The sequence below is a fragment of the Oryx dammah genome, unplaced genomic scaffold (genome assembly GCF_014754425.2).
Source record: "Oryx dammah isolate SB20612 unplaced genomic scaffold, SCBI_Odam_1.1 HiC_scaffold_2, whole genome shotgun sequence".
In the NCBI taxonomy this organism is placed as follows: Eukaryota; Metazoa; Chordata; class Mammalia; order Artiodactyla; family Bovidae; genus Oryx; species Oryx dammah.
The window spans coordinates 61269447-61291673 of NW_024070186.1; the positions used below are offsets into that span (position 1 = coordinate 61269447).

A 22227-nucleotide genomic window follows, 5' to 3' on the forward strand; every position below is an offset into this window, starting at 1 on the left:
CCATGAGAGAATCAAATATACAAGAGTTTCCTACAAGAAACCTAAATTCCCAATCTCAATGAGGCCAGCAATGGACCATACTGAAAACCAGCTACAACTGTGCTAACCCAACCTCACTGCCGCTGGCACTGTTCATAAATCCACCACTTTGGAGCAAAATTTAGTGCTATGTTTGTAGAGTCACAAAATATTTATGGTCTTTGATCTGGTGACCACACGTTAAAAATACAGAGAAAGGGACATACAGAAAGTGGTTCACTGCCAAGGACAAACGCAGACATCTGCATTTAGGTTTAAACACTCACAGGTACAGACAGTGGTTGCCCAGATTAGCAGCCGTTTTGTGAAAAAGCCCTGGGGATCTAGGATGAACCAGTTTCACTTCAAGGCTCCTGAGGAGGAAGCAACAAGAATGGTGGGAACACATACCACAGTCAGCAGAGCTGGTCTGAATCGGTTCTCCCTTCTACAGCCGGCAGTGAAAGGGAAAGCGTTAGTGGCTCAGGCGTGTCCGACTCTTTGTGACCCCATAGACCGTAGCCTCGGAGAAGGCAATGGCACCCCACTCCACTACTCTTGCCTGGAAAATCCCACGGACGGAGGAGCCTGGTAGGCTGCAGACCATGGTGTCGCTAAGAGTCGGACACGAATGAGCGATTTCACTTTTCACTTTCATGCACTGGAGAAGGAAATGGCAACCCACTCCAGTGTTCTTGCCTGGAGAATCCCAGGGACAGGGGAGCCTGGTGGGCTGCTGTCTATGGGGTTGCACAGAGTTGGACACGACTGAAGCGACTTAGCAGCAGCAGCAGCAGACTATAGCCCGCCAGGCTCCTCTATTCATGGGATTCCCCAGGCAAGAATACTGGACTGGGTTGCCATGCCCTCCTCCAGGGGATCTTCCCCTTGATTTGAACCTGGGTCTCCTGCATTGCAAGCTGATTTTTTTTTTTTTTTTTTTTTTTTTTACCATCTGAGCCACCAGGGAAGCCCACAGACTGCAATAAGTCACTCAAATTTCTTAAGTGAAATGAAATGTTTCTGCTCTGTGATCTGCTGGGAAACAAGCCTCTTCCAAATGCAAATATCTAAGCCCAGGTGAAACAAAGCCATCAGCTATTTTCTCCCCAGTAGCGCTGGGGAGCTAGGGGAATGTGAGAGGTGGCCATTAGGAAATGAACAATAAAGAAAGCAGGATTGGCCCCAGTATAGATGTATACAAAAGAAATGATTCTGGCAAGCTCAGATGTTTGCATCTTCCCTTACACAGAAGATTACTAAATCTTTTCATGTGAGAAATTTAACTCTTCTTAATTTAACAATAATCTTTTAATATTCAGATTACCTGCCCCTTGCTGCAAAACTTGTATGTAGCCTGGATCCTCCCCTTCCTCTTTGGAGTCAGCTCTCTGTCTCCCATCAGGAGAGAGGGAGTCAGGACTCTGGCTAGAGTCCAAACATTCCTACCAAATAAAACCTAACTTTCAACTTTTAGGTTGCATGTATTTTTTCCAGTCGACAGGCTCCTCATCTCCAGAGGGAAGATAACATATTTCTTTGATTCTCAGATGTGCTTTCTGTCCCTGTTCGCCCAATACACATTTAACTTTTCTGAAACTGGCATGACTATTGCATTTTATGTCTCCGTTTAACAAGATGGCATTTTTCTCTCTCTATTTTTCCCCGAAAAGCTGAAATTTAATTGACGGTATTATCTTGTCATGAACAGTGTTTTAGAGTCAAGGAAATACAATAGTAACACTGACCTTAGTATCATTGTGAAGACTAAATAACATCAGGTATATAAGGGACTTCAGCACGTTGCCTTGAAAATAGTGACTGTCCCCCGCAAATGGCACATGTTAACATTGATTATGAAGAACTGATACACTCTTAGGATACATTGCTTCAGTCGTGTCTGGCCCTTTGCAATCTTATTGGCTCTAGCCCACTGGTTCCTCTGGCCATGGAATTCTCCAGGTAAGAATACTGGAGTGGGTTGCCATGCTCTTCTCCAGGAGATCTTCCCAACCCAGGGATTGAAACCACATCTCTTAAGTCTCCTGCATTGGCAGGTGGGTTCCCAGAACCCAGAGAGGCAGCCAACAATTCCAGCTTGCTGGTCAGTTTACACTTGGACCTGACTGAAGCCACAGAACAACAAAGGCAAACCATGGATACTCAGAGAATAGGGACCAGGTTGAAGAAGTCTGAAAACATGACATAAGGAAGGGTTGAAACAAGCTGGAGTTTTTAAGCTGAACAGAAATGAGAATGCTTTCTCTTTGAGCTCTCTAGGAGTGAAAGAGTCCTGGTGAATGGAGAGCTTCCTAAAACAGGAAGTGCTCCATCAGTGCCTGGATGGTACCGTGTCAGCTTGCTCCAGAAAAGCCTCCTTCTTGGTCTCAGAGGCTGCACCCTGTGTCCTCTTCAGCTTTAGAATACCAAGTCTGACTCTTCCTCCTCCAAACCCAGGCCAGACTTCTGGGGACCACCCTGAGCAGAAGTGGCCCCCTCAGCCTCCACCAGCTGGGGCTCCACTGTCTAGGGAAAAGCTAGCACAAAACCATGAACCTGGCAAAAAGCAAAGGGAGGAGAAGATGGATTCACTGGGGTGTCCAGTATTGTAGCAACTCACATGGGAGGTAAAGATGCAGTTTAGATGAAAACTGACGGATTTGAACTTGGGCGGCAAGAGGCAGTGCCAGCGCCTGCCCTACTAAATGTTCTGGTTCAACTCTAATGAGTCCATTTAAGGTGCAGGCCAGTTTTACAAATGACAGCAAAGCCTTGGTGAGATCCACATTCTTTCCTTCAGATGTAGGCCTTCTTGCCCCAGTTACATACCTTAAGTTAAGCCTCTATCCATGCTTTAGGGAATAATTTTTATCCATACTCTATGAAAACCTGCTAAGATCCCAGAGTAAAACGGATGTGTAACTTTGGACTATAACTTATCAACATTTATGAACCCTGGTTTAAGCTTACTGTGAACTTTGTGATTCAACTACATCATCAGTGTTGCAATCATTTTATCTAAATTTCTCTGATGAAAGGTGGTTGGTATTAACCTTTTGCAACAAACAAGTGCCTTGTTTACATCAGGTGATCAGTGGATACTTCTACCAGGTGAAGATGAATAGCTCAGTAACCAACCTACTGAAGGGCTTCAGTCTTACTCCCCAGATGATGCTACTTTGGGTCCAAGAGAAGCCATAGGCTATGGCTCAATCTCCTTGCAGTCCAAGAGACTCTCAAGAGTCTTCTCCAACACCACAGTTCAAAAGCATCAATTCTTCGGCGCTCAGCCTTCTTCACAGTCCAACTCTCACATGCATACATGACCACTGGAAAAACCATAGCCTTGACTAGATGGACCTTAGTCGGCAAAGTAATGTCTCTGCTTTGAATATACTATCTAGGTTGCTCATAACTTTTCTTCCAAGGAGCAAGTGTCTTTTAATTTCATGGCTGCAGTCACCCACCATCTGCAGTGATTTTGGAGCCCCCCAAAATAAAGTCAGCCACGGTTTACACTGTTTCCCCATCTATTTCCCATGGAGTGATGGGACCGGATGCCATGATCTTCGTTTTCTGAATGTTGAGCTTTAAGCCAACTTTTTCACTCTCCTCTTTCACTTTCATCAAGAGGCTTTTTAGCTCCTCTTCACTTTCTGCCATAAGGGTGGTGTCATCTGCATATCTGAGGTGATTGATATTTCTCCCGGCAATCTTGTTTCCAACTGGTGTTTCTTCCAGTCCAGCGTTTCTCATGATGTACTCTGCTTATAAGTTAAATAAGCAGGGTGACAATATACAGCCTTGACGTACTCCTTTTCCTATTTGGAACCAGTCTGTTGTTCCATGTCCAGTTCTAACTGTTGCTTCCTGACCTGCATATAGGTTTCTCAAGAGGCAGGTCAGGTGTACTGGTATTCCCATCTCTTTCAGAATTTTCCACAGCGTATTGTGATCCACACAGTCAAAGGCTTTGGCATAGTCAATAAAGCAGAAATAGATGTTTTTCAGGAACTCTCTTGCTTTTTTCCATGATCCAGCGGATGCTGGCAATTTAATCTCTGGTTCCTCTGCCTTTTCTAAAACCAGCTTGAACATCAGGAAGTTCACGGTTCATGTATTGCTGAAGCCTGGCTTGGAGAATTTTGAGCATTACTTTACTAGCATGTGAGATGAGTGCAATTGTGCGGTAGGTTGAGCATTCTTTGGCATTGCCTTTCTTTGGGATTGGAATGAAAACTGACCTTTTCCAGTCCGGTGGCCACTGCTGAATTTTCCAAATTTGCTGGCATATTGAGTGCAGCACTTTCACAGCATCATCTTTCAGGATTTGAAATAGCTCCACTGGAATTCCATCACCTCCACTAGCTTTGTTCGTAGTGATGCTTTCTAAGGCCCACTTGACTTCACATTCCAGGATGTCTGGCTCTAGGTGAGTGATCACACCATCATGATTATCTGGGTCATGAAGATCTTTTTTGTACAGTTCTTCTGTGTATTCTTGCCACCTCTTCTTAATATCTTCTGCTTCTGTTAGGTCCATACCATTTCTGTCCTTTATCAACCACATCTTTGCATGAAATGTTCCCTTGGTATCTCTAATTTTCTTGAAGAGATCTCTAGTCTTTCCCATTCTGTTGTTTTCCTCTATTTCTTTGCATTGATTGCTGAAGAAGGCTTTCTTATCTCTTCTTGCTATTCTTTGGAACTCTGCATTCAGATGCTTATATCTTTCCTTTTCTCCTTTGCTTTTCTTCTCTCTTCTTTTCACAGCTATTTGTAAGGCCTCCCCAGACAGCCATTTTGCTATTTTGCATTTCTTTTCCATGGGGATGGTCTTGATCCCTGTCTCCTGTACAATGTCACGAACCTCAGTCCATAGTTCATCAGGCACTCTATCTATCAGATCTAGGCCCTTAAATCTATTTCTCACTTTCACTGTATAATCATAAGGGATTTGATTTAGGTCATATCTGAATGGTCTAGTGGTTTTCCATGCTTTCTTCTATTTGAGTCTGAATTTGGCAATAAGGAGTTCATGATCTAAGCCACAGTCAGCTCCTGGTCTTGTTTTTGTTGACTGTATAGAGCTTCTCCATTTTTGGCTGCAAAGAATATAATCAATCTGATTTCAGTGTTGACCATCTGGTGATGTCCATGTGTAGAGTCTTCTCTTGTGTTGTTGGAAGAGGGTGTTTGCTATGACCAGTGCATTTTCTTGGCAAAACTCTGTTAGTCTTTACCCTGCTTCATTCTGCATTCCAAGGCCAAATTTGCCTGTTACTCCAGGTGTTTCTTGACTTCCTACTTTTGCATTCCAGTCCCCTATAATGAAAAGGACATCTTTTTTTGGGGTGTTAGTTCTAAAAGGTCTTGTAGGTCTTCATAAAACCATTCAACTTCAGCTTCTTCTGAAGGAGATCAACCCTGGGATTTTTTTGGAAGGAATGATGCTAAAGTTGAAGCTCCAGTACTTTGGCCACCTCATGTGAAGAGCTGACTCATTGGAAAAGACTCTGATGCTGGGAGGGATTGGGGGCAGGAGGAGAAGGGGACGACCGAGGATGAGATGGCTTGATGGCATCACGGACTCGACGGATGTGAGTCTGAGCGAACTCCGGGAGATGGTGATGGACAGGGAGGCCTGGCGTGCTGCGATTCATGGGGTCACAGAGTCGGACACGACTTGAACTGAACTGAACTGATGGCAAACTCCTTTTGTCAAATCATTTCTTATAATTGAAAACTCTGTAAAACCAGGTATAGTTAGGAATTCACGTAACATAAGATCAAAATTCTCTCTTCCACAGTGTTGAGCAACTACCATGAGTCAGGTGGTAGAATGGAGTTTAGGAGCACAAAGGTTAACAGCTCTCATCAGAAGCTCACAGTCCAGGGGAGGAGACAGGCTTTTAAGAGCTAATTCTTAGCATGTAAGAAGTGCAGTAGGAGCTCAGAGGAGGAGTCACTCAACCTAAGGTATGGGGACGGTTACTGCTGGAAAGGCACACTGGCAAGGAATCTCGAAGGCTGGGTAGGAGTTCACTGAGCACGTGTGTGTGCATGCTCAGTCATTTCAGTTGTGTCCAGCTCTTTGCGACTTTATGGACTGTAGTCTGCCATGCTCCTCTGTCCATGGGATTCTTCAGGCAAGAATACTGGAGTGGGTTGCCATGCACTCCCTCCAGGAGATCTTCCTGACCCAGGGACTGAACCCAGATCTTCTGCAGCAAGGTGGATTCTTTACCACTGAGCCACCAGGGAAGCCCTTACTGAGCACAGAAGAGAAAGCACATTCCAAGAAAAATGAACAGTGATAGTATGTTGGACTACCTAACCTAAAGATCAATAACATTATCCTGCATGTGTGAGCAGCAGAGTGAGGCAGGGTGAGGGCCATGACAATTGTTTTCAGATATCTGGGGAACAATCTGATTAGGTCTTTGCTTCTCCATGTAGAAGGTATTATAAGAATTGGAAAGCAGGGTGCCTATGAGATTGTACATTTCAGCTTGATATATACAAGAACATTCTTTAAAGAAGGACTATTAACAAAGAAACTGGTTGTCTGGAGTAGAGAAGTTTACTTCACAATTATCTAGTTTTGGAGTCACTTCAGGTTCTAATTGTAGCTTAGCTCATGGTAAGCGCTTAATAACCAGTGGCTATCCATACTGTGAGATGGAGAACTCATCTTCACACTGTGAGTATCTACACCAAACCAAGCTGTCATATCTGGCTATGTCTAATGCTTGGGGTATAAGTCGAGGTAGACTAGAGACCATCAAGCTCCCTCCTATGTCCTAGCCTGGGACACTTATGTGAATGTCTCTGCCCATTTTTGATCTGGCAATATTCCCTCAGCTCACCAGGAAAAACACTAAAGAAATGTGCATTCATAACCTGCTATCTATAAATGTTAGCTCTTGTTGCTCTGGTTATTATTTCCTTGATATTGTCCTTCTAGTAACCTTATCATCCCTGGCTTTTATTCCTGTGAGAGTGGGTGTATGTGTTTAATGGTATGCAAATATTCTTGCAGACCAACTCAAATCCTTAGTAGATGATGATCCTTAATAGATGATGTCAGAAAGAATGAAATAAAATAACTTCTATAGTTTATTATAAATGACACTCATAACAACAATAGGTAACATTCACTTAACACGCATTGTGCATCAGGTACTTTGGGAGGCCTTATATATAAATTATTTCATTTAGTACTCAGAAGAACTCTGAAAGGTTAATACTAGTATTATAATCCTCATTTTATAGATAAGGAAATTGAGTCTTACAGAAGTCCAGTTTTCACTCAAGATTCCAACTAACAAGCAGTGGTTGAACCTAACAATTTTGTAACATGGCCTACAACGATCACATATTAATAGATATGTACTCCCACATATTTTAAAAATTTGAATACTAAACATTTTTATTTAAATCTTAAATGTAGGGACTCCAGAAAACAAGAATAAGCCATTTAATCTAGTAAATAGGTGACAACAGTGATTTCATTTGGCTTCGATCTTACATTTCAGGACACTGTTGAGAAGAAAGGGGCCATACAGTAACCAGGTCATGTGCACCGAAGTGGTCTTTGACCATCACATTAAAATTTCCAGCTTTCTCACCTGTATGATTCTATTCAAATGAAATGTTCAGAATGGAAAATCTAGAAAGGCAGAAAGCAGAATAGTGGTTGCCTAGCGCTGAGAGAATGGGTTCAAGGTTTCTTTTGGGGGTGCCGAAAATGTCCTAAAATTAGGTTATGGTGATGGATATACAGGGCTTCCCTGGTAGTTCAGCTGGTAAAGAATCTGCTTGCAAAGCAGGAGACCCAGGTTTAATTCTTGGGTTGAGAAGATCCCCTGGAGGAGGGCATGACAACCAACTCCAGTACTCTTGCTTGGAGAATCCCCATGGACAGAGGAGCCTGGTGGGCTACAGTCCATGGGGTCACAAACAGTCGGACATGACTGAGCAACTAAGCACAGTACACACGGTTATACAACTCTGTAAATACACTAAAGGAAACAGAATTGTATGATTTGAAGGGGTTAACCCTGTGATGTGTAAATTACACAATACACAATTTCAATAAAGCTGCTAAAACATAATTCCCAGGGTTCGGTGTCCAATGATCTTCAGTGACTCCCTGTGGCTACTGTCTTCCAGAATAAACATGGGAACCAGATGTGCATTAAGTAAGCCTTTATCCAAGAACAAAATGTTCGAACAACAACGATGAGAATAAAGACCACACCTGTGAAGCTGGTCAGTTTTCCTTGGAAGCCACACTGAGCCTTCAGCTTCTTTCTCCAGTGTTATGAGGTTAGTGCTGAATGGTATTAGCTTTTGATTTTTACCAACCCAGGGAAAATGGAAACATAGTTTCATTCCTTATTACTAAAATGTTTGTAAGACAGAAATATTAAAAATAGCAGCAACATGGGAATCAAATGACCTCTAAAGGCTCCCAAAGATTCCAATCAAGTCAACTAGAACCTCGGGATCTCAATCATTCTGGGCTTCCGGGACCTCATCTGGAATAGGACGAGGGGGAAGAATGAAGTCAACTACTCCAAGGTTCTTTTCCACTTTCAACATTCCAGTCAAATCGTATCTTCAAAGGACTGTCTCAGTGTGCTGATTTGTCTCATTGGGTATGCATGTGTGTGCTCAGGCATTTCCAACTCTTGCAACACCATGGACTGCAGCCCACCAGGCTCCTCTGTCCATGGGATTTGCCAGGCAAGAGTACTGGAGTGGGTTGCCATTTCCTTCTCCAGGGGATCTTCCCGACCCAAGGACTGAACCTGTGTCTCCTGTGTCTATTGTATTGCAGGTGGATTCTTTACCACTGAGCCACCTGGGAAGCCCCATGTCCCATTCTAAACACCAGCAACAGCCCTTGGACAAAGGAATTGTTATCAAGACATCTGGACACACTGGAAATCATGAGTGTCTTTCTTGGACTGATGTCTCAAGTATTTAAGTGTACTTCTTCCCACAGCCCTTATTTAATAACCTATCTATCTTATAATTTTATTAGCTATAACATCTGACTAAGATTTTAAACCTAGTACATAAAAATCAAAAGGCAGTTTCCTAAAATAATGAATGCATGCATGCTAAGTAGCTTCAGTCGTGTCCAACTCTGCGACTCTATGGATTGTAGCCTTCCAGGGTCCTCTATCCTTGGGATTCTCCAGGCAAGAATACTGGAGTGGGTTGCCATGCCCTCCTCAAAATAAAGGCAGCTGTATAAATGCAGCAAAATAATTGCTCCTCAGAATAAAAATATCCTCTCCTTTATAGAAATTTATCTGGCCTCAACTCTAACCTAATTCCTCATCTATTTTAATTTTTATTATAAAACATAAACTCCTCTTAAAGGAAACCTTAAATTTACAAACTATTTGAGAAAATTAAAATCATTCTTAGAGCTACCATCTTAAATAGATTATGGGTGATGTTAAGTTAGTATTAAATTTTTGTATATCTTGTCTTCATTTTTCTCTTTCCATGAATAATTTATATATTTTTCAAATATAAAGGGACTGAACTGAACTGAAAGGAAACATAAATATTAACATGCAGAAGAATATAAGAAGAAAATTAAAACTGCCAGAAATTCCTACCTTTAAAATAATCCCTAAATCCCTACTAACCTGAGATGACCATCCCTTCTGCTATCTCCCTAAGAATAACACATACAGAGAGATATATTTTAAACATGGCCAAGTATGAGAGACACAAATAGTTTGAGACCCAGTGTTTTAACTTAAATATCTGTCACCACCATTCCCTCCCCTGATAATTTTTCCTAAGTAGTAATAGCAGCCTAATGATCCATTGTGCAATTTTCTTCTAGTGTGTATTTCAATTGTTACCAACTTTTCATGATAATAAATAATACTTCAATGAATATTTTTGTAGTTAAAGCTTTTGCACTCCTATCTGGAAAATTCCAATCTACTGCCCTAATCCTTTTGTGATTTCCTCTATTGGTTTTTGGCTTCCCAAGTGGCTCAGTTGTAAAGAACCCATCTGCCATTGCAGGAGATGCTGGTTTGATCCCTGGGTTGGGAAGATCTCCTGGAGAAGGAAATGGCAAGCCACTCCAGTATTCTTGCCTGGGAAACCCCATGGACAGAGGAGCCTGACTGACTACAGTCCGTGGGGTTGCAAAAAAGAGTCAGACACAACTTAATGACTAAACAACAACTATTGGTTTTAGGAAGATAAAGTACTTCCCAATCCAATGGTTAGAATTATTGTCTGATTTCTTTTTTTAAATTTAACTCCTTAACCTATGGACTGTATTTTTAAAGATTCCAAACTTATTTGCCACATGTTTAAGCTTTGGCCAAATCTCGAGTAAGCTATTTGCACAACATTTTCAAATGCACATTCATGTTTTTAAAGGAAATACATGTTTCATATTCTTGGCTTCCCACTAAACTTCAGAAAGCCTTCAGGAATGACAAAACAACCAGAACTTTGATTGTCAGCAGGAAATCATACTGGTCAGGAATGAAGAGGACACCACTCATTCAGGCCAAATAAAAGCTAAACAAGCAAAAGGCCCAGGTTTGAGTCTTAGTGGTTTTATTATTTTAGCCCTAAAAAGTCTCAAAAGTTCCAAGATTAGCTTATGCAGTTAAAAGACAGTTTTTAACACTGTGGGCTTATTCTCCACAGGGACTGGTCACCATTGGTCTCTTTTACTGACCACTGACCAAGCTCTGCATTCGGCTTGGCCGCTGGTTCTCTCCACTCATCACCAGCAGAACATGTGAGAAAGCAGAGCACAAGCTCAACCCCCACCCAGGGGAAAAAGAACACAAAGGACATGCCTTACTGGTTGATGGTGGGTCAACAGGAGCATCTTTGAGTAGGAAGGGCAGCACAGATAACAGTATTTCATGGCTGCTTCTCAGTAATAAGGATTGGATTATACTTTCCAAAGACATCAACTTCTCACTCCATTTCTTCCCCACCACATCGTCTCTCTGAAGCACAACAATATTACTGCCAACTAGTTGTTATGACTTGGGACAAATTATGTAACTCCCTGGGACAGTTTCATCAACTGTAAAGTGGGGATAATAAAGACAATTGACGTCTTAGGGTTGTTGTGAAGATTAAATAAGAGGCTGACACAAGGGATGACCGTTAGGAAATGCTTTTTGAGTGTTAGCTGTTACTATTACTATTACCTTGCCTCTACTCCTCCTGCCATGATTACTAATATCATCACGTCCAGAAATGCCAGAAGGTCAAACTGAATTTGGGTTCTCTAGAAGGAAAGAGGGAATGGGGGATGTCTATGGTCAGATCAGCCCTGGGAAGAGAATCTGTCCTCAGCCTTTGCAATCCCTCTGGCAAGTTAGTACATACTGTCATTACTAAAATAGTGAATTTCTGAGGTGGGTGCTATCACAGCACCTCTTGCCTTCTGTCTGAGTTGCTGATAACGTAAGCACAAGACCCATTCACGTGGGCACCTTCAATGAGCAGGGCTGGGAACAAGAATTCAGGGAGTTAGGCATGAAAAAGGCAAAGGTGGCCATACACGAATTTGACAAGACCAGAAACTAAATCAACAGCTGACAGCTCCCTAAACATGCACACTGAAGATCAAGCTTACGGGCAGGAATGAGACTGATCTGGGACATGAACAGACCCGGCTGATAGGTGAACATTTATCAAGGTTCAGAAGTCAGAAAACCAACTCCTAATATCATCTTTCCTCCTGATTATTCATTTCTTTCCTCTGAGTCCTTATTTTCTAGTGACATCCATCATTCCCAATGTTTGGGGTACGGGCCAATTTGTGTTGAAATAATCTGCCCTAGGATTTGTCTCCAACTTTGAATCTAAGCTTTGTTTTAAAAGGAAATAAAGATCACATGCTTCTGGAACATAAACTGTTCATAACCATCTGAGATTTATGAGGCATCTGGAGTACTTCTGACTGTTAACAAGAAAGCATGTTGGATAAAATTTAATCGGCTCAGAGTTTAACCTGATATGGAATGGGAAAAATGCCCGTCTCTACTTGATTTTAGCCAAAAGGCAGAGATGTAACAAAAGTAAACCAGTCTGGCAAGATGAGAACGAGAACTCCAATGTGTGTGCTAAGCCTGGAATCGGGAGTAAGATTTGCTTCGATCCCAAGTTACAGGTTTTGAGCACTCTCTTGTACAGTCTTTCTTTCCTGTCATGTTTGGAGGAAGCTTACTGTAATGGATACTCTTTAGGAAAACCCTAAAATCTGGTTTTTACAGAGTTTCCTCTCTTATTCTATCCTTTGTCACGTTGTTTGTTTGTTTGTTTTTTTCTGTTTCTCATCAGTAGTGTTTTGTTTGGTTAACATCTGCAGAAGAAAAAGCTGTGAAGCACTTGGGAAGGTAGAAATTGAGACCTACCAGACATAAATGTGTCTGACGTGAGCTTTTTAAGACTTATCCATGCCAATTAAGCACAAACGAGTGATCAACAAGCAGACTGTCTTAACACTGTCCTGTAAAATCAGGGAGCAGCCATATTCAGATTGACAAAAGTCTTCTTTAAAATCTTAAGTTAATAGTATTTAATAATAATAGCATTATGCAGTACTAACACATATTAATATTAAGCAAATCACAGCAATCTCTGCTTTTTTTCTTTTTTCGGATTTACTGTTGAAGAAAATATCTGCAGACACGGGCAATAATACAGCTATACAACTGTGTCTCAGAGGGGATAAAGTCCAGTCCGTTTTGCAATCCTGAGATGGCATGCAGACATAACTTTGTAACTTCAGCCTCAGCAGAGATAGGACTGGGAACTTTAAAGTTTAGCAAATCACCTCAGAGATTTTTCTAAGTTTAATATCTATTTCTGTCTTCCTTCTCCCTCAGTTTTATATTTTTAGACAGAAGAGAACATGAGAGAACAGACCCTTTCTGAAACACTGTATTTCCCAACAGGGAAAAGAAAGAGGAGATTAAAATGGTAATAATAGAAGTATATTCACATATTTTAAAACACTAGTGCTTACCTTGAACTAAACCACACCCAAAGTTGCATAAAACCCAGTATACTTAATAAGAACACTTACACTTCATAAGTGCTTCATATACAAAATTGAAAATATCATCAAATTGAACTACTCTTGTGAAACTATTTAATACCAGATTGCTTTGGTGACAAGTGAACAAAGGTAAAATTGCTCTCGAGATGTCTAAGTTAATGAAATTAAGGAAGATATTCTGTTGACACTTTACTCTATTGACTTAATTTCATTTTAATACTATTAGCGATGATTTCATGCCTTACAAGGCACACTCCGTTTTGACTGTCATATTTACTCCTAGAGTAATCTTCAATCCTGAGGAATTACTTAAGAAGAAAAACAGTGATGACTAAGGAAGGGATTCTGTTCAGCTTGATCCACCTGTGCAGTCTGTCCATGTCAACTATTACACAGGTATTTTCTGAGGCATTCTAGAAAAATGCCAGGCTTTTCAAAAAGAAAATTAAAATGATATTCTGGTTCCTTTAACTGTAAGTAGTAGGCCCTAGAGAAAACCATACATCAGACAAGCTTGCATGCTGGCTGGGACACAGCACACTGTTGCCTCGTGCTCCAAAAAGTAAAATAAACCATGTATAACATCATAGCTATTGCTAGAAGACATCATGAGAAATACAATGAAAGGAATTCTGAAAAAGGAACTGAAAATGCATACAAACAAGCACAGATTTCTAGACTGCACATCTAATACAAACCAGTCATTACTTCATGGCTTCCTACTGCATTTAATATTGTCCAGCAATGCAGATATGATAAGGAAGACTATAAACCTCAGACCTCCATAGGATCAATGAAAATTAGTTTCTAAAAAAATGCAGCAACAGCACAAAATGCCATGCCGACTGTCATGTCATTGCCCCGTGAGAACAGAAAGAAAGTCTGACACATGAAGCAGAAAGTTCAAAATGTTATTTACTAACCTGGTGCCCCCGTGAAACTGGTCGCTTCATATTGCTTTAAAGAAAGAATCCTTACTATGAAACTAATCTCCAGAGCAGCTGACAGCTGAGAGGGGAAAAGAAACTGACCACCCGGAGAATCCAAAGACACAGGAAAGCAAGCCCCGTTTTTGGCTGACTCCCCAAAGGCAACTTAAGTCGTAGCCAAGCCCACAAAGCACTTTAGCCTATAAGCTTTAGTAATGAACTTGAAACCACTCCCATATGTTAAATAGACACTGGGCTGCTGTGAGAAATAAAATCCATGTACAGAATGAGCTAAGACTTCAGGCTTCGTTTTTGTACTTGCTGCCCAAGAAAGCTGTAACACACCAACTTAAACAAAGAGCATTCTCACTCCTTTCTCTCCCTTCAGATGTTGTCTCAAAGTGACTCATTCATTTTAAACAAGAAGAATACAGTCTGCCCTCAACTAGGGCCATGAAATGAGTTTTATATTGTTGCCCAAGTTGGTGGTGGTGGTGTTGGAACGTATAGCACTACAATTTCACATTGCTTAAGAGGGACCATATTAAGTTATTGTTTCTGAGAATCAAAGTTACACACTATCACTATTCCTACATTTTTGAAATCTACTGTTGTTGTTGTTTAGTTATCAAGTCAGGTCGGCTCTTTTTTGCAATCCCATGGCTCCTCTGTCCATGGGATTCTCCAGGCAAGAATACTGAAGTGGGTTGTGATTTCATACTCCAAAGGATCTTCCTGACCCAGGGACTGAAACTGCACCTCCTTCATTGGCAGGCAGATTCTTTACTACTGCCACCAGGGAAGTCTCTTAAAATACATTAAATAAGGAAAAAACCTCATTAATCACTGAAGTCTAAAAGTTAAAGTTCAGGGGGAAAACTTATCAAAGAACTATCTAACTTCTGAGTCTGACATGGTGTCTATAAATCTGAAAATTACTTGTAATTCAATTCTACCATCTACAGTTAGGTTATTTTATAAAACAAAAAAGTTTTTTTGGTAGTTTTATAATTGTTTAAACTAGAGCTTAATATGACTCACTATGATTTTAAAATAAGAAATTTATTTTTCATTCTAAAAAACACAATTGATAGTTTCCTTAAGGCATTTATTTTAAAAAATAATGTTCCAACACACTGCTTCTTAAGAAAGAATTAAAAATCCACGCTTTGCTTTTTAACATAAAGTGCTCATGGTATACACAATTTTTCCCAAGTTTTCAACACCAAGAGCAGTTTTAATTCTTGTTTCCATGATTTCTACCTTATTTTCAGAAGACCTGTTTAACACAATAGTCAAGATTACCAAACTCAATGTTTCTTCTGAGCCATAAAGATGGGACCAAATATTCCCAAGGAAAATTTGCAGTACTAACCACTTACTAGGAGCCTGGTGGGCTGCAGTCCATGGGATCGAAAAGAGTCCGACATGACTGAGCGACTTCACTTTCACTTTTCACTTTCATGCATTGGAGAAGGAAATGGCAGCCCACTCCAGTGTTCTTGCCTGGAGAATCCCAGGGACGGGGGAGTCTGGTGGGCTGCTGTCTCTGGCGTCGCACAGAGTCGGACACGACTGAAGCGACTTAGCAGCAGCAGCAACCACGTACTTTAATAACACTTGACTGTTTTGTTGCCAAGTAGATTTACATGTATTTATGGTAAAATCCAAGTTACTCAAAACCTGTGAAACATAAGTCATTAGCATATTAGCTCAACAAAATCAAGCATGAAAAGCCCTGTAACTCCCTCGGATCTAATATTCGCCCTCCGCCCTCCCCCATCCACTCCCAGGGTCAGAGCTCAACAGTTTCTCCAGGAGTCAGTTCAGAATGAGAGGGAGCAAGGCAGCCACCTCAATGAAAAAACCAGCCTCAAGACTTTGGCCCATGCGTTATAAAGGAGCCAGTGCCCCACCTGGTGGCAAAACCAAGAATAGGCTGAAATAATTAAACCTCAGGGGAAATACTGGCCATTGGAAAAAAAAAGAAGGGGAAGAAAAGGATGAGTTATAAGAGCACATTAACGTCACAGACAATGTGTGGTATGAATCATGAAAAGTTTCTTTCCCACAGACCAGAGTATTTACAGAGGGTATGAAAATATTCATGCAAAAGAAAAAGTATTATAATTACATTCAAAACCTGTGGATCTGGTTTGCAAGCATATATAATGATTTGCATTCCCAGAGACATATTCTGATAAATAATATTGATCTCTCCTTTACCCAAAGGGCTCCGAGAAAAATTCCTGTGAGACCAGTATAATCTCTGAAATGTAAGAACCCTGGATACATCCCAACTCAGCTAGCTAACTGCTGGTGGGACTGTGTCTCCATCATTCTGTTAAGATGCTATATCCCCAGGATTCTTCCTATCTTTCTTTCAAACAGTATTTCCTTTTGTCTAATATAAATTATTTCTGTTAAAATCGATGTTCTGATATCCTCAGCAGAGATGAAGAACAATTAAACACTGGGTTTTGAATTACATGACAGTCTTTAATAAAACTCCAGCAAAAATAAAAGTATAATAGGATGTGACTTTTAAATGAGCCCAAGCCATGTTACTGAAACTAAGACTAATATTACAAAACTTATTGAAACTAAAATTGATAGCTAATATTTAAGCTCTTAGAATAAGCTAGGCATGGTTCTAAAGTACTTCAAGAGATTAATTCATTTAAATCACACCAATCTATTATTTTGCCACTTTCACAGATGAGAAACCTGAGGCCTCTAAAGAGTAAGTACCTTGCCAAGATCAAACAGCGAGTGGTGGAACTGGGACTAGAACGCAGGTCATCTGGCTCTAAAGTCAGTGCTGCTAATCACGTACGATAATAATGCTGTCCCCCTCCGTGCATACCACTTGTGAAACTCTGCCAGACTCTGGTCAAATGAAAGGGAGCAGGATATGGTTGGACAAGAACTTTCTGTGGACAGTCCTTGTGATAGTGCTGGCTGGGAAAGGCAGCCCAGCCAAGCAGCCACAGAACCGAGACTTGGAGGCCATAAGGTGGGTGAGGGATTCCCCAAGCAGAGGGCACTCACTCAGCCTGCCAAGGCAAAGGGGGAAGTGGGAAGCAGGCCACCAGAGGGACCACAGGCAGCCTGGTGAGGCTGGGAGACCAACAGAAGAAACTCTGTGAGGGAGATAGGAGTCCTCTGATGTCACATCATGGAGATAAAGAGGCATCACCAAGAGATTTTAAACCATAATGTGACCAGATGTGTGTGTTGGAAAGAGAAGTAAGGAGGAACTAGACCCTGCAAGGTAAGCAGAAGTTTAGAAGACATTCCAGGTAAAGGAAATGACATATCAGTGCTTTAAAATATACAAGTTAACACTCCCACAGATATTATCAAGGAGACTGGGGCAGTAATCCTGGCAGCAGCAATGCTCACTTAATTGCTCAAGCTGGGTTTGGGGCCTGAGCCATGTGGAAGTTGTTAATGCCACCAACAGAATTGGGCACACAGAGGAAGAGTCGGCTGGCAGAAGGAGGGGTGGGATGGACAAGACAAGGAGGTGGTTTTTGGAGTCTATCAATAAGGGGTGGATATTATGTTATTACTTTTTTGGTATACTGATAACTGTATATCAGTCTAATTGGTTTCTTTCGTAACTCTATGCAGTCTGGTATTTTCTCTTAAGAATCTTTGCTGCAAGAACTTTTGCCTTGCAACTAATTGGCTGTAGGACAGCTTTACCATAAAAGACAAAATCATGAAAATAAATTAAAATAGGGACATTAAAAAGGACATAATGAAGCTTGAAAAACTAATAACAAAACCTTAAAACTACTTGAAACATTCTGAAAGCAATGATACTTCCTTTCTCAAAGTCAATCATTAATGATGCAGGGTCTAATGTTGGACATACATCTCCATGGCATAAAGAAAAACCTGCTGTAAGACTCTTCAGATTTCCCTGTAAGCAGAATGAACAGACAAGGGATGCTTACATATATGTAACATATACAAACATATATATAAAGCAGCGCGTATCTGGACTACATTAAATGTTACGTGACAGTCCTCATTTCACCAAATCACCTAAGCCAGATTCTGTGCCAAATACCAAAATTCTGTCTACATCATGTTCTGCACTATCAAATAACAAAAAATGTCACCATTTTCATAAAACTTACCAAGAATCATGGAACCATTTATTCTGGGGATATTGGAGGAGTTTGAGTCTCCCTTTGCCTTCAACTTCTAATATTGAGTGATAAATCTGGTAAAGGCGACATTACAAGATGAGATGTTGTATCTAAATGAGCTAAAGAGTCGATACGTGATACTCTCAAACAGTGTCATGTATTACTAGCCTCTGCTTTTATATTTGCCATAGGTTGGTGAACTTTTGGTTCTGACAAGAGAGAGATGGCTGTGCCCATGAAATGATTAGCAAACTGTTGTTATCATTTGCTAGTACAATATTCAGTCTGGCTTTACACTCTCTTATTTCACACTTCAGTGAAGTTTTCTTATCACTATATTTTCTATCAAGTTGCTATAACACAGTTGAAACCAATTGTCAACCAGTCACTTTCTGTTTTACGGCAAAACTGCCTTACGGCCAATTAGTTGTGCAGTAAAACTGCTTTATGGCAAAGATGTTTACTGCAGAAATGCCTAGAACCTCTAATTTTATTCACTTAAATGTATGCATTTAATTTAATGCATTAAACATTATTCTGTAAAGGGATTCATTAGCTTCACTAGAATGCCAAAGAGGTCCTTGCAAACTCTCAAAAGAGCAAAGAACATCTGATGCAAAGGGTCGGGGGCGGGTAACACAGGAAGACACTTAAAGAATTCAGAAGAGGGGAGATGGAGTATGAGATGACCAGGATTCAAATCCAGGATACTGATTTGTGTTCTTTCCTCCACCAACTCTACACTCTAAAACAATAAAAACAGAATCCCTTCATTTGTGTCAACACAGTACTTTCACAGGTTACAGCTCACTAGCTCATCACAAAGACCCAGTAGTAAGTAGGAAAAGGCAGGTGATACCAATCTGCCTGAAACCTCAGAGAAGCCGCTGCCCAAGAAGACACCACTCCTTGGGCCAGTCCCAGGCATGGAACCTGGGATCTGCCGCCCCACCCTACGGAGCTGAAGCTGTAGTCCTGAGCGCAGAAGAGGCGATGACAAGCCCTTATATCACATTAGCTAGAACCTGATCAGGAGAGGACGAAAGAGTGAGTGCACAAGTAGATCCTGCTTCTCTTCAGGCTTCCATTTGCAGGCAGGCCTAACAATTTACTTGGATGCTTTGCTCTTAACTCTTATTTAATTTTGATTTGTGATGGGGGTGAATTACAGGACTTACAGTATTTCAACTGTTTGATTTTCCTCTGGTTGTAACCAGAACAGAAGCCTATACTTAAGCAATTAGTCTGAAAATAGATAGACAGGCTAAAACAATGTGCTCTCTGTTCTCTCCTGGCTATGCCCACCAACCGCATTCATTATTTAATCTGAGACACGTGTTGTCAGGGCTGTGTTAACAACAATGTGTCTTATTGTCTTCATGTCCATTCCCTATTCTGCCACATCTGTCATGGCTCATATCTGTTCTGCATCTTTGTTTGTTTTATTTTGATTCTCTTATTTTTACAGGATCATTTTCTTAATTACTACAAATTGCTCTGAAATCTGTTCTAATGCTCCAAAAGGTTACATTTATTAACTTGCTGATAACAAAAAAACTTAATGGACACACAGACATTCTTTTAGACTGATGCAAATCTACATAAAATTATATTATTAAAGCAAATTTTATCTCATAGTTGGTTAGGTAACCTATCTTTTTAAAAAACAATCTGATCAGTTCACAGGTTACTCTGGCCTCTTCCCATATAAGGTGTTTCCTTTTACATGATAATGAGAAGATGGCTATACATGACTGACCAAATATGCTTGTAGGAGTGGAAAATTTTTCCCTTCTAAGTTCTTTGGCTGGTCTAATAATTAAATTGATAGATTAATAAGAGAAAAACTAATTTTGTATATATGAGAGCTGATAAAAATGTGGGATGCAAAGAAGTAGCCAAAGAAGGTAGCTTTTATAATTTTTAGACAAAAGAAACAATAAATTTGTGAAGAAATGACAAAATACAAGGGTTTGGGCTTGGTCCAGCAAATCAGTGAAGTAACAAAGTTTGTTTATACAACCCTCTTGGCCCTGAATTCCCTGTCTCTGGCAATGAGGATGCCTTCAACCCTCCTGGTACAGGGAAGATCCCTTCCACCTGGGAGATTTATCTCCTGCTCTCAGGGAGACAAAGGAGCATCAGAGTATTCTTGTATCAGCTGTTTCTTAAATAACTTTAAGTCAAAATAATCAATACACCTAAGTAGCATATTTTAGGGTGACATACACTTCTCTTTCATATTGTTCAGAAAAAAACCTGAGTATTTCTCTCTTTTTTTTGAACAAATATATGAATATTTTTATTTGTTCCTTAGTCTACTTCTTTATATTCTTCTAAAAAAGAAGGAAATGCTTAACATGCTCTTTTCCCACTTTCATCCACTACTGAGTGAAAAAATTGAATATTTCTTAATATGCATATTAAAATGTAAATTATTATGTTTATTGGTTGGCCTTTAATTTCTAAGTTTCTCTAGTCTTTAAAAAAATTTTATTTTAAATTGCATGATAATTACAATATTGTGTGGGTTTCTGCCATACATAAACATGAATCAGACATAGATACACAAATGTTCCCTCCCTCTGGAACCTCCCTCCCACCTCCTACCCCTTCCCAATGATGCAGGAAACCCAAATGCAATACTAAGTTTTTGTATGTAGTTTTTCTACTCTTTTAAATAAGAAATTGTAGTGAAAACTGTCCCTTGCCTTTGAGTCATAGCCACTTGGAGTGGGAATTCTTGTGGATAAAAAAAAAAAAAGAGTTCAAAGTTATCTTACAGGCTCTGGGAACAGAAGAGCAGTGTCCTCCTGTGGCTGCCTCTCCTTGGATACATGGACACGTGGACTTCGCAAGCCAGCCCACTGTCTGGGCATCAGAGAGTAACACCCTAGGGCACTTGTGCTGTGGGGGAGAAGGGAGTGAAGCTGGCAATGGCAAGCCTGTGATGCGTTACCTTCTTCCTAACCACCCAGAAGCACTTCCTTCCTTGCTTGTCCAGCCCAAGTAAGGACGGGCTTCCTGTCACCCTGGCAGTTCCTGGAGCCTGAATCATTTGCTTTCATTCCTACCTTGTTTTCTTTGTGCTGCTCTCAAACTGCTTCCTCACAAGACCTCTCCCTCCTGCCAAACCGATTTATTACATTCTTTACCTCCCCTAGTTCTTAGGGTTTATGTCACTGCGCCACCTTTGATGCCCATCCACCTCATGGCCAATAAAGGATTAAAATCCTCCCCAGCATTTCAAGAGGCAGTCCAAATCCACATGCTCCATGAAGCCTCCTCAGGCAACTCTAGTTAAAAAAAAAAAAAAGCTTTTTATTTTTATAAAAAATAAAAAGCTTTTATTTTATTTCTTAGACCTAGAGCAATCATCAGCAAATGTATTAGACAACTATTAATATGATAACATTTGTTCTGTTGTCTTGATTGGTTATTTAAATATTCGATGGCATTTAGGGCTTCCCTCATAGCTCAGTTGGTAAAGAATCTGCCTGGGTCGGGAAGATCCACTGAGAAGGGATAGGCTACCCACTTCAGTATTCTTGGGCTTCCCTTTGTGGCTCAGCTGGTAAAGAATCTGCCTGTAATGTGGGAGACCTGGGTTCTATCCTTGGGTTGGGAAGATCCCCCGGAGAAGGGAAAAGCTACCCACTCCAATATTCTGGCCTGGAGAATTCCATGGACTATTAAGTCTATGGGGTCGCAAAGAATTGGACACAACTGAGCAACTTTCACTTGGCATTTGACTTTTCATGTACTTATGTCTATTCCCTCCAACTAAATTACCAATAACTGGATTGTAAGTTATACTTCTGAAATCAACCACTGTAAAAAGTATACAGCAGGCAAAGTCCACCCTACATAGCGTAAGTATCTGTTGGTTAATCGTAAGAGATTTCAATCGTGTACATATTTTATTTATTCTTGGCTGCGCTGGGTCTTTGATGCTTTGCGAGGGCTGTCTCCACTGGCGGTGTGCAGGCTTCCCGTGGCAGCGGCTTCTCTAGGTGCAGAGCACAGGGTCCAGGTG

At 40.7% G+C, this 22227-nt stretch overlaps 1 protein-coding gene across 4 annotated transcripts in view; it reads right to left on the reverse strand.

Annotated features, from left to right (window-relative positions):
- PLD1 (phospholipase D1) overlaps positions 1-22227 on the reverse strand; it is a 231167-nt gene that overhangs the window by 154701 nt on the left and 54239 nt on the right. The window contains exon 1 of one of the 4 annotated variants that reach the window (XM_040248799.1): positions 14023-14172. The exons of 2 other annotated variants lie outside the window; for them this stretch is intronic. The gene's annotated coding sequence lies outside the window, so the exon portion shown is untranslated. Of the gene's footprint in view, positions 1-14022; positions 14173-22227 lie in introns of those variants that run through there. One more of the 4 variants, XM_040248779.1, reaches the window with a different exon arrangement.